The following is a 13,633-nucleotide window of genomic DNA, read 5'->3' on the forward strand; positions in this document are numbered from 1 at the left end:
AAAAGTGGTTTCCTGCACCAACACAAGTGCGAAAAGTGGTTTTTCAACACTAACACAAGTGCGAAAAGTGGTTTTTCAACACTAACATAAGTGCAAAAAGTGTTTTTTCCACACGAATACAAGTGCAAAAGTGGTTTCCTGCACCAACACAAGTGCGAAAAGTGGTTTTTCAACACTAACACAAGTGCGAAAAGTGGTTTTTCAACACTATCACAAGAGCAAAAAGTAGTTTTTCCACACTAATACAAGTGCAAAAGTGGTTTCCTGCACCAACACAAGTGCTAAAAGTGGTTTTTAAACACTAACACAAGTGCGAAAAGTGGTTTTTCAACACTAATACAAGTGCAAAAGTGGTTTCCTGCACCAACACAAGTGCGAAAAGTGGTTTTTCAACACTAACACAAGTGCGAAAAGTGGTTTTTCAACACTAATACAAGTGCAAAAGTGGTTTCCTGCACCAACACAAGTGCTAAAAGTGGTTTTTCAACACTAACACAAGTGCGAAAAGTGGTTTTTCAACACTAATACAAGTGCAAAAGTGGATTCCTGCACCAACACAAGTGCGAAAAGTGGTTTTTCAACACTAACACAAGTGCGAAAAGTGGTTTTTCAACACTATCACAAGTGCAAAAAGTGTTTTTTCCACACTAATACAAGTGCAAAAGTGGTTTCCTGCACCAACACAAGTGCGAAAAGTGGTTTTTCAACACTAACACAAGTGCGAAAAGTGGTTTTTCAACACTAACACAAGTGCAAAAAGTGTTTTTTCCACACCAATACAAGTGCAAAAGTGGTTTCCTGCACCAACACAAGTGCGAAAAGTGGTTTTTCAACACTAACACAAGTGCAAAAAGTGGTTTTTCAACACTAACTCAAGTGCGAAAAGTGGTTTTTCAACACTAACACAAGTGCGAAAAGTGGTTTTTCAACACTATCACAAGTGCAAAAAGTGGTTTTTCCACACTAAGACAAGTGCAAAAGTGGTTTCCTGCACCAACACAAGTGCGAAAAGTGGTTTTTCAACACTAACACAAGTGCGAAAAGTGGTTTTTCAACACTATCACAAGAGCAAAAAGTAGTTTTTCCACACTAATACAAGTGCAAAAGTGGTTTCCTGCACCAACACAAGTGCTAAAAGTGGTTTTTCAACACTAACACAAGTGCGAAAAGTGGTTTTTCAACACTAATACAAGTGCAAAAGTGGTTTCCTGCACCAACACAAGTGCGAAAAGTGGTTTTTCAACACTAACACAAGTGCGAAAAGTGGTTTTTCAACACTAATACAAGTGCAAAAGTGGTTTCCTGCACCAACACAAGTGCTAAAAGTGGTTTTTCAACACTAACACAAGTGCGAAAAGTGGTTTTTCAACACTAATACAAGTGCAAAAGTGGTTTCCTGCACCAACACAAGTGCGAAAAGTGGTTTTTCAACACTAACACAATTGCGAAAAGTGGTTTTTCAACACTATCACAAGTGCAAAAAGTGTTTTTTCCGCACTAATACAAGTGCAAAAGTGGTTTCCTGCACCAACAAAAGTGCGAAAAGTGGTTTTTCAACACTAACACAAGTGCGAAAAGTGGTTTTTCAACACTATCACAAGTGCAAAAAGTGTTTTTTCCACACCAATACAAGTGCAAAAGTGTTTTCCTGCAACAACACAAGTGCGAAAAGTGGTTTTTCAACACTAACACATGTGCGAAAAGTGGTTTTTCAACACTACCACAAGCGCAAAAATTGTTTTTCCACACTAATACAAGTGGAAAAGTGGTTTCCTGCACCAACACAAGTGCGAACAATGGTTTTAAAACATTAACACAAGTGTGAAAAGTGGTTTTTCAACACTAACACAAGTGCGAAAAGTGGTTTTTCAACACTAACATAAGTGCCAAAAGTGGTTTTTCAACACTAACACAAGTGCGAAAAGTGGTTTTTCAACACTATCACAAGTGCAAAAAGTGGTTTTTCCACACTAAGACAAGTGCAAAAGTGGTTTCCTGCACCAACACAAGTGCGAAAAGTGGTTTTTCAACACTAACACAAGTGCGAAAAGTGGTTTTTCAACACTACCACAAGTGCAAAAAGTGTTTTTTCCACACTAATACAAGTGCAAAAGTGGTTTCCTGCACCAACACAAGTGCGAAAAGTGGTTTTTCAACACTAACACAAGTGTGAAAAGTGGTTTTTCAACACTATCACAAGAGCAAAAAGTAGTTTTTCCACACTAATACAAGTGCAAAAGTGGTTTCCTGCACCAACACAAGTGCTAAAAGTGGTTTTTCAACACTAACACAAGTGCGAAAAGTGGTTTTTCAACACTAATACAAGTGCAAAAGTGGTTTCCTGCACCAACACAAGTGCGAAAAGTGGTTTTTCAACACTAACACAAGTGCGAAAAGTGGTTTTTCAACACTAATACAAGTGCAAAAGTGGTTTCCTGCACCAACACAAGTGCTAAAAGTGGTTTTTCAACACTAACACAAGTGCGAAAAGTGGTTTTTCAACACTAATACAAGTGCAAAAGTGGTTTCCTGCACCAACACAAGTGCGAAAAGTGGTTTTTCAACACTAACACAATTGCGAAAAGTGGTTTTTCAACACTATCACAAGTGCAAAAAGTGTTTTTTCCGCACTAATACAAGTGCAAAAGTGGTTTCCTGCACCAACAAAAGTGCGAAAAGTGGTTTTTCAACACTAACACAAGTGCGAAAAGTGGTTTTTCAACACTATCACAAGTGCAAAAAGTGTTTTTTCCACACTAATACAAGTGCAAAAGTGTTTTCCTGCAACAACACAAGTGCGAAAAGTGGTTTTTCAACACTAACACATGTGCGAAAAGTGGTTTTTCAACACTACCACAAGCGCAAAAATTGTTTTTCCACACTAATACAAGTGGAAAAGTGGTTTCCTGCACCAACACAAGTGCGAACAGTGGTTTTAAAACATTAACACAAGTGTGAAAAGTGGTTTTTCAACACAAACACAAGTGCGAAAAGTGGTTTTTCAACACTAACACAAGTGCCAAAAGTGGTTTTTCAACACTAACACAAGTGCGAAAAGTGTTTTTTCCACACTAATACAAGTGCAAAAGTGGTTTCCTGCACCAACACAAGTGCTAAAAGTGGTTTTTCAACACTAACACAAGTGCAAAAAGTGGTTTTTCAACACTAATACAAGTGCAAAAGTGGTTTCCTGCACCAACACAAGTGCGAAAAGTGGTTTTTCAACACTAACACAAGTGCGAAAAGTGGTTTTTCAACACTATCACAAGTGCAAAAAGTGTTTTTTCCGCACTAATACAAGAGCAAAAGTGGTTTCCTGCACCAACAAAAGTGCGAAAAGTGGTTTTTCAACACTAACACAAGTGCGAAAAGTGTTTTTTCCACACTAATACAAGTGCAAAAGTTGTTTCCTGCACCAACACAAGTGCGAAAAGTGGTTTTTCAACACTAACACATGTGCAAAAATTGGTTTTTCAACACTAACACAAGTGCGGAAAGTGGTTTTTTCACACTAATACAAGTGCAAAAGTGGTTTCCTGCACCAACACAAGTGCGAAAAGTGGTTTTTCAACACTAACACAAGTGCGAAAAGTGGTTTTTCAACACTACCACAAGTGCAAAAATTGTTTTTCCACACTAATACAAGTGGAAAAGTGGTTTCCTGCACCAACACAAGTGCGAACAGTGGTTTTAAAACATTAACACAAGTGTGAAAAGTGGTTTTTCAACACTAACACAAGTGTGAAAAGTGTTTTTTTCACACTAATACAAGTGCAAAAGTGGTTTCCTGCACCAACACAAGTGCGTAAAGTGGTTTTTCAACACTAACACAAGTGCGAAAAGTGGTTTTTCAACACTAACACAAGTGCGAAAAGCGGTTTTTCCACACAAATACAAGTGCAAAAGTGGTTTCCTGCAACAACACAAGTGCGAAAAGTGGTTTTTCAACACTAACACAAGTGCGAAAAGTGGTTTTTCAACACTATCACAAGTGCAAAAAGTGGTTTTTCAACACTAATACAAGTGCGAAAAGTGGTTTTTCAACACTAACACAAGTGCGAAAAGTGGTTTTTCCACACTAATACAAGTGCAAAAGTGGTTTCCTGCACCAACACAAGTGCGAAAAGTGGTTTTTCAACACTATCACAAGTGCGAAAATTGGTTTTTCAACACTAACACAAGTGTGAAAAGTGGTTTTTCAACACTATCACAAGTGCAAAAAGTGTTTTTCCACACTAATACAAGTGCAAAAGTGGTTTCCTGCACCAACACAAGTGCGAAAAGTGGTTTTTCAACACTAACACAAGTGCGAAAAGTGGTTTTTCAACACTAACACAATTGCGAAAAGTGGTTTTTCAACACTAACACAAGTGCGAAAAGTGGTTTTTCAACACGAACACAAGTGCGAAAAGTGGTTTTTCAACACTAACACAAGTGCGAAAAGTGTTTTTTCCACACTAACACAAGTGCGAAAAGTGGTTTTTCAACACTAACACATGTGCGAAAAGTGGTTTTTCAACACTAACACAAGTGCGAAAAGTGGTTTTTCAACACTAACACAAGTGCGAAAAGTGGTTTTTCAACACTAATACAAGTGCAAAAGTGGTTTCCTGCACCAACACAAGTGCGAAAAGTGGTTTTTCAACACTAACACAAGTGCGAAAAGTGGTTTTTCAACACTATCACAAGTGCAAAAAGTGTTTTTTCCACACTAATGCAAGTGCAAAAGTGGTTTCCTGCACCAACAAAAGTGCGAAAAGTGGTTTTTCAACACTACCACAAGTGCGAAAAGTGGTTTTTCAACACCAACAAAAGTGCGAAAAGTGGTTTTTCAACACTAACACAAGTGCGAAAAGTGGTTTTTCAACACTAACACAAGTGCGAAAAGTGTTTTTTCCACACTAATACAAGTGCAAAAGTGGTTTCCTGCACCAACACAAGTGCGAAAAGTGGTTTTTCAACACTAACACAAGTGCGAAAAGTGGTTTTTCAACACTATCACAAGTGCAAAAAGTGTTTTTTCCACACTAATACAAGTGCAAAAGTGGTTTCCTGCACCAACACAAGTGCGAAAAGTGGTTTTTCAACACTAACACAAGTGCGAAAAGTGGTTTTTCAACACTAACACAAGTGCAAAAAGTGTTTTTTCCACACCAATACAAGTGCAAAAGTGGTTTCCTGCACCAACACAAGTGCGAAAAGTGGTTTTTCAACACTAACTCAAGTGCGAAAAGTGGTTTTTCAACACTAACACAAGTGCGAAAAGTGGTTTTTCAACACTATCACAAGTGCAAAAAGTGGTTTTTCCACACTAAGACAAGTGCAAAAGTGGTTTCCTGCACCAACACAAGTGCGAAAAGTGGTTTTTCAACACTAACACAAGTGCGAAAAGTGGTTTTTCAACACTAACACAAGTGCAAAAAGTGTTTTTTCCACACGAATACAAGTGCAAAAGTGGTTTCCTGCACCAACACAAGTGCGAAAAGTGGTTTTTCAACGCTAACACAAGTGCGAAAAGTGGTTTTTCAACACTATCACAAGAGCAAAAAGTAGTTTTTCCACACTAATACAAGTGCAAAAGTGGTTTCCTGCACCAACACAAGTGCGAAAAGTGGTTTTTAAACACTAACACAAGTGCGAAAAGTGGTTTTTCAACACTAATACAAGTGCAAAAGTGGTTTCCTGCACCAACACAAGTGCTAAAAGTGGTTTTTCAACACTAACACAAGTGCGAAAAGTGGTTTTTCAACACTAATACAAGTGCAAAAGTGGATTCCTGCACCAACACAAGTGCGAAAAGTGGTTTTTCAACACTAACACAAGTGCGAAAAGTGGTTTTTCAACACTATCACAAGTGCAAAAAGTGTTTTTTCCGCACTAATACAAGTGCAAAAGTGGTTTCCTGCACCAACAAAAGTGCGAAAAGTGGTTTTTCAACACTAACACAAGTGCGAAAAGTGGTTTTTCAACACTAACACATGTGCGAAAAGTGGTTTTTCAACACTACCACAAGCGCAAAAATTGTTTTTCCACACTAATACAAGTGGAAAAGTGGTTTCCTGCACCAACACAAGTGCGAACAGTGGTTTAAAAACATTAACACAAGTGTGAAAAGTGGTTTTTCAACACTACCACAAGTGCGAAAAGTGGTTTTTCAACACCAACAAAAGTGCAAAAAGTGGTTTTTCAACACTAACACAAGTGCGAAAAGTGGTTTTTCAACACTAACACAAGTGCGAAAAGTGTTTTTTCCACACTAATACAAGTGCAAAAGTGGTTTCCTGCACGAACACAAGTGCGAAAAGTGGTTTTTCAACACTAACACAAGTGCGAAAAGTGGTTTTTCCACACTAATATAAGTGCAAAAGTGGTTTTTCCACACTATCACAAGTGCGAAAAGTGGTTTCCTGCACCAACACAAGTGCGAAAAGTGGTTTTTCAACACTAACACAAGTGCGAAAAGTGGTTTTTCAACACTATCACAAGTGCAAAAAGTGTTTTTTCCACACTAATACAAGTGCAAAAGTGGTTTACTGCACCAACACAAGTGCGAAAAGTGGTTTTTCAACACTAACACAAGTGCGAAAAGTGGTTTTTCAACACTAACACAAGTGCAAAAAGTGCTTTTTCAACACTATCACAAGTGCAAAAAGTGTTTTTCCGCACTAATACAAGTGCAAAAGTGGTTTCCTGCACCAACAAAAGTGCGAAAAGTGGTTTTTCAACACTAACACAAGTGCGAAAAGTGTTTTTTCCACACTAATACAAGTGCAAAAGTTGTTTCCTGCACCAACACAAGTGCGAAAAGTGGTTTTTCAACACTAACACATGTGCAAAAAGTGGTTTTTCAACACTAACACAAGTGCGGAAAGTGGTTTTTCACACTAATACAAGTGCAAAAGTGGTTTCCTGCACCAACACAAGTGCGAAAAGTGGTTTTTCAACACTAACACAAGTGCGAAAAGTGGTTTTTCAACACTACCACAAGTGCAAAAATTGTTTTTCCACACTAATACAAGTGGAAAAGTGGTTTCCTGCACCAACACAAGTGCGAACAGTGGTTTTAAAACATTAACACAAGTGTGAAAAGTGGTTTTTCAACACTAACACAAGTGCGAAAAGTGTTTTTTTCACACTAATACAAGTGCAAAAGTGGTTTCCTGCACCAACACAAGTGCATAAAGTGGTTTTTCAACACTAACACAAGTGCGAAAAGTGGTTTTTCAACATTAACACAAGTGCGAAAAGTGGTTTTTTCCACACTAATACAAGTGCAAAAGTGGTTTCCTGCAACAACACAAGTGCGAAAAGTGGTTTTTCAACACTAACCCAAGTGCGAAAAGTGGTTTTTCAACACTATCACAAGTGCAAAAAGTGGTTTTTCAACACTAATACAAGTGCGAAAAGTGGTTTTTCAACACTAACACAAGTGCGAAAAGTGGTTTTTCCACACTAATACAAGTGCAAAAGTGGTTTCCTGCACCAACACAAGTGCGAAAAGTGGTTTTTCAACACTATCACAAGTGCGAAAATTGGTTTTTCAACACTAACACAAGTGTGAAAAGTGGTTTTTGAACACTATCACAAGTGCAAAAAGTGTTTTTCCACACTAATACAAGTGCAAAAGTGGTTTCCTGCACCAACACAAGTGCGAAAAGTGGTTTTTCAACACTAACACAAGTGCGAAAAGTGGTTTTTCAACACTAACACAATTGCGAAAAGTGGTTTTTCAACACTAACACAAGTGCGAAAAGTGGTTTTTCAACACGAACACAAGTGCGAAAAGTGGTTTTTCAACACTTACACAAGTGCGAAAAGTGTTTTTTCAACACTAACACATGTGCGAAAAGTGGTTTTTCAACACTAACACATGTGCGAAAAGTGGTTTTTCAACACTAACACAAGTGCGAAAAGTGGTTTTTCAACACTAACACAAGTGCGAAAAGTGGTTTTTCAACACTAATACAAGTGCAAAAGTGGTTTCCTGCACCAACACAAGTGCGAAAAGTGGTTTTTCAACACTAACACAAGTGCGAAAAGTGGTTTTTCAACACTATCACAAGTGCAAAAAGTGTTTTTTCCACTCTAATGCAAGTGCAAAAGTGGTTTCCTGCACCAACAAAAGTGCGAAAAGTGGTTTTTCAACACTACCACAAGTGCGAAAAGTGGTTTTTCAACACCAACAAAAGTGCGAAAAGTGGTTTTTCAACACTAACACAAGTGCGAAAAGTGGTTTTTCAACACTAACAAAAGTGCGAAAAGTGGTTTTTCCACACTAATACAAGTGCAAAAGTGGTTTCCTGCACCAACACAAGTGCGAAAAGTGGTTTTTCAACACTAACACAAGTGCGAAAAGTGGTTTTTCAACACTAACACAAGTGCGAAAAGTGTTTTTTCCACACTAATACAAGTGCAAAAGTGGTTTCCTGCACCAACACAAGTGCGAAAAGTGGTTTTTCAACACTAACACAAGTGCGAAAAGTGGTTTTTCCACACTAACACAAGTGCGAAAAGTGGTTTTTCAACACTAACACAAGTGCGAAAAGTGGTTTTTCAACACTAACACAAGTGCAAAAAGTGTTTTTTCCACACCAATACAAGTGCTAAAGTGGTTTCCTGCACCAACACAAGTGCGAAAAGTGGTTTTTCAACACTAACACAAGTGCGAAAAGTGGTTTTTCAACACTAACTCAAGTGCGAAAAGTGGTTTTTCAACACTAACACAAGTGCGAAAAGTGGTTTTTCAACACTATCACAAGTGCAAAAAGTGGTTTTTCCACACTAAGACAAGTGCAAAAGTGGTTTCCTGCACCAACACAAGTGCGAAAAGTGGTTTTTCAACACTAACACAAGTGCGAAAAGTGGTTTTTCAACACTAACACAAGTGCAAAAAGTGTTTTTTCCACACTAATACAAGTGCAAAAGTGGTTTCCTGCACCAACACAAGTGCGAAAAGTGGTTTTTCAACACTAACACAAGTGCGAAAAGTGGTTTTTCAACACTATCATAAGAGCAAAAAGTAGTTTTTCCACACTAATACAAGTGCAAAAGTGGTTTACTGCACCAACACAAGTGCTAAAAGTGGTTTTTCAACACTAACACAAGTGCGAAAAGTGGTTTTTCAACACTAATACAAGTGCAAAAGTGGTTTCCTGCACCAACACAAGTGCGAAAAGTGGTTTTTCAACACTAACACAAGTGCGAAAAGTGGTTTTTCAACACTATCACAAGTGCAAAAAGTGTTTTTTCCGCACTAATACAAGTGCAAAAGTGGTTTCCTGCACCAACAAAAGTGCGAAAAGTGGTTTTTCAACACTACCAGAAGTGCGAAAAGTGGTTTTTCAACAACAACAAAAGTGCAAAAAGTGGTTTTTCCACACTAATACAAGTGCAAAAGTGGTTTCCTGCACCAACACAAGTGCGAAAAGTGGTTTTTCAACACTAACACAAGTGCGAAAAGTGGTTTTTCAACACTATCACAAGTGCAAAAAGTGTTTTTTCCACACTAATACAAGTGCAAAAGTGGTTTCCTGCACCAACACAAGTGCGAAAAGTGGTTTTTCAACACTAACACAAGTGCGAAAAGTGGTTTTTCCACACTAACACAAGTGCGAAAAGTGGTTTTTCAACACTAACACAAGTGCGAAAAGTGGTTTTTCAACACTAACACAAGTGCAAAAAGTGTTTTTTCCACACCAATACAAGTGCAAAAGTGGTTTCCTGCACCAACACAAGTGCGAAAAGTGGTTTTTCAACACTAACACAAGTGCGAAAAGTGGTTTTTCAACACTAACACAAGTGCGAAAAGCGGTTTTTCCACACAAATACAAGTGCAAAAGTGGTTTCCTGCAACAACACAAGTGCGAAAAGTGGTTTTTCAACACTAACACAAGTGCGAAAAGTGGTTTTTCAACACTAACACATGTGCAAAAATTGGTTTTTCAACACTAACACAAGTGCGGAAAGTGGTTTTTTCACACTAATACAAGTGCAAAAGTGGTTTCCTGCACCAACACAAGTGCGAAAAGTGGTTTTTCAACACTAACACAAGTGCGAAAAGTGGTTTTTCAACACTACCACAAGTGCAAAAATTGTTTTTCCACACTAATACAAGTGGAAAAGTGGTTTCCTGCACCAACACAAGTGCGAACAGTGGTTTTAAAACATTAACACAAGTGTGAAAAGTGGTTTTTCAACACTAACACAAGTGTGAAAAGTGTTTTTTTCACACTAATACAAGTGCAAAAGTGGTTTCCTGCACCAACACAAGTGCGTAAAGTGGTTTTTCAACACTAACACAAGTGCGAAAAGTGGTTTTTCAACACTAACACAAGTGCGAAAAGCGGTTTTTCCACACAAATACAAGTGCAAAAGTGGTTTCCTGCAACAACACAAGTGCGAAAAGTGGTTTTTCAACACTAACACAAGTGCGAAAAGTGGTTTTTCAACACTATCACAAGTGCAAAAAGTGGTTTTTCAACACTAATACAAGTGCGAAAAGTGGTTTTTCAACACTAACACAAGTGCGAAAAGTGGTTTTTCCACACTAATACAAGTGCAAAAGTGGTTTCCTGCACCAACACAAGTGCGAAAAGTGGTTTTTCAACACTATCACAAGTGTGAAAAGTGGTTTTTCAACACTATCACAAGTGCAAAAAGTGTTTTTCCACACTAATACAAGTGCAAAAGTGGTTTCCTGCACCAACACAAGTGCGAAAATTGGTTTTTCAACACTAACACAAGTGTGAAAAGTGGTTTTTCAACACTATCACAAGTGCAAAAAGTGTTTTTCCACACTAATACAAGTGCAAAAGTGGTTTCCTGCACCAACACAAGTGCGAAAAGTGGTTTTTCAACACTAACACAAGTGCGAAAAGTGGTTTTTCAACACTAACACAATTGCGAAAAGTGGTTTTTCAACACTAACACAAGTGCGAAAAGTGGTTTTTCAACACGAACACAAGTGCGAAAAGTGGTTTTTCAACACTAACACAAGTGCGAAAAGTGTTTTTTCCACACTAACACAAGTGCGAAAAGTGGTTTTTCAACACTAACACATGTGCGAAAAGTGGTTTTTCAACACTAACACAAGTGTGAAAAGTGGTTTTTCAACACTAACACAAGTGCGAAAAGTGGTTTTTCAACACTAATACAAGTGCAAAAGTGGTTTCCTGCACCAACACAAGTGCGAAAAGTGGTTTTTCAACACTAACACAAGTGCAAAAAGTGGTTTTTCAACACTATCACAAGTGCAAAAAGTGTTTTTTCCACACTAATGCAAGTGCAAAAGTGGTTTCCTGCACCAACAAAAGTGCGAAAAGTGGTTTTTCAACACTACCACAAGTGCGAAAAGTGGTTTTTCAACACCAACAAAAGTGCGAAAAGTGGTTTTTCAACACTAACACAAGTGCGAAAAGTGGTTTTTCAACACTAACACAAGTGCGAAAAGTGTTTTTTCCACACTAATACAAGTGCAAAAGTGGTTTCCTGCACCAACACAAGTGCGAAAAGTGGTTTTTCAACACTAACACAAGTGCGAAAAGTGGTTTTTCAACACTATCACAAGTGCAAAAAGTGTTTTTTCCACACTAATACAAGTGCAAAAGTGGTTTCCTGCACCAACACAAGTGCCAAAAGTGGTTTTTCAACACTAACACAAGTGCGAAAAGTGGTTTTTCAACACTAACACAAGTGCAAAAAGTGTTTTTTCCACACCAATACAAGTGCAAAAGTGGTTTCCTGCACCAACACAAGTGCGAAAAGTGGTTTTTCAACACTAACTCAAGTGCGAAAAGTGGTTTTTCAACACTAACACAAGTGCGAAAAGTGGTTTTTCAACACTATCACAAGTGCAAAAAGTGGTTTTTCCACACTAAGACAAGTGCAAAAGTGGTTTCCTGCACCAACACAAGTGCGAAAAGTGGTTTTTCAACACTAACACAAGTGCGAAAAGTGGTTTTTCAACACTAACACAAGTGCAAAAAGTGTTTTTTCCACACGAATACAAGTGCAAAAGTGGTTTCCTGCACCAACACAAGTGCGAAAAGTGGTTTTTCAACGCTAACACAAGTGCGAAAAGTGGTTTTTCAACACTATCACAAGAGCAAAAAGTAGTTTTTCCACACTAATACAAGTGCAAAAGTGGTTTCCTGCACCAACACAAGTGCGAAAAGTGGTTTTTAAACACTAACACAAGTGCGAAAAGTGGTTTTTCAACACTAATACAAGTGCAAAAGTGGTTTCCTGCACCAACACAAGTGCTAAAAGTGGTTTTTCAACACTAACACAAGTGCGAAAAGTGGTTTTTCAACACTAATACAAGTGCAAAAGTGGATTCCTGCACCAACACAAGTGCGAAAAGTGGTTTTTCAACACTAACACAAGTGCGAAAAGTGGTTTTTCAACACTATCACAAGTGCAAAAAGTGTTTTTTCCGCACTAATACAAGTGCAAAAGTGGTTTCCTGCACCAACAAAAGTGCGAAAAGTGGTTTTTCAACACTAACACAAGTGCGAAAAGTGGTTTTTCAACACTAACACATGTGCGAAAAGTGGTTTTTCAACACTACCACAAGCGCAAAAATTGTTTTTCCACACTAATACAAGTAGAAAAGTGGTTTCCTGCACCAACACAAGTGCGAACAGTGGTTTAAAAACATTAACACAAGTGTGAAAAGTGGTTTTTCAACACTACCACAAGTGCGAAAAGTGGTTTTTCAACACCAACAAAAGTGCAAAAAGTGGTTTTTCAACACTAACACAAGTGCGAAAAGTGGTTTTTCAACACTAACACAAGTGCGAAAAGTGTTTTTTCCACACTAATACAAGTGCAAAAGTGGTTTCCTGCACGAACACAAGTGCGAAAAGTGGTTTTTCAACACTAACACAAGTGCGAAAAGTGGTTTTTCCACACTAATATAAGTGCAAAAGTGGTTTTTCCACACGATCACAAGTGCGAAAAGTGGTTTCCTGCACCAACACAAGTGCGAAAAGTGGTTTTTCAACACTAACACAAGTGCGAAAAGTGGTTTTTCAACACTATCACAAGTGCAAAAAGTGTTTTTTCCACACTAATACAAGTGCAAAAGTGGTTTACTGCACCAACACAAGTGCGAAAAGTGGTTTTTCAACACTAACACAAGTGCGAAAAGTGGTTTTTCAACACTAACACAAGTGCAAAAAGTGCTTTTTCAACACTATCACAAGTGCAAAAAGTGTTTTTCCGCACTAATACAAGTGCAAAAGTGGTTTCCTGCACCAACAAAAGTGCGAAAAGTGGTTTTTCAACACTAACACAAGTGCGAAAAGTGTTTTTTCCACACTAATACAAGTGCAAAAGTTGTTTCCTGCACCAACACAAGTGCGAAAAGTGGTTTTTCAACACTAACACATGTGCAAAAAGTGGTTTTTCAACACTAACACAAGTGCGGAAAGTGGTTTTTCACACTAATACAAGTGCAAAAGTGGTTTCCTGCACCAACACAAGTGCGAAAAGTGGTTTTTCAACACTAACACAAGTGCGAAAAGTGGTTTTTCAACACTACCACAAGTGCAAAAATTGTTTTTCCACACTAATACAAGTGGAAAAGTGGTTTCCTGCACCAACACAAGTGCGAACAGTGGTTTTAAAACAT

The sequence above is a fragment of the Myxine glutinosa genome, chromosome 7 (genome assembly GCF_964187855.1).
Source record: "Myxine glutinosa chromosome 7, kmMyxGlut1.1, whole genome shotgun sequence".
Taxonomy (NCBI): domain Eukaryota; kingdom Metazoa; phylum Chordata; class Myxini; order Myxiniformes; family Myxinidae; genus Myxine; species Myxine glutinosa.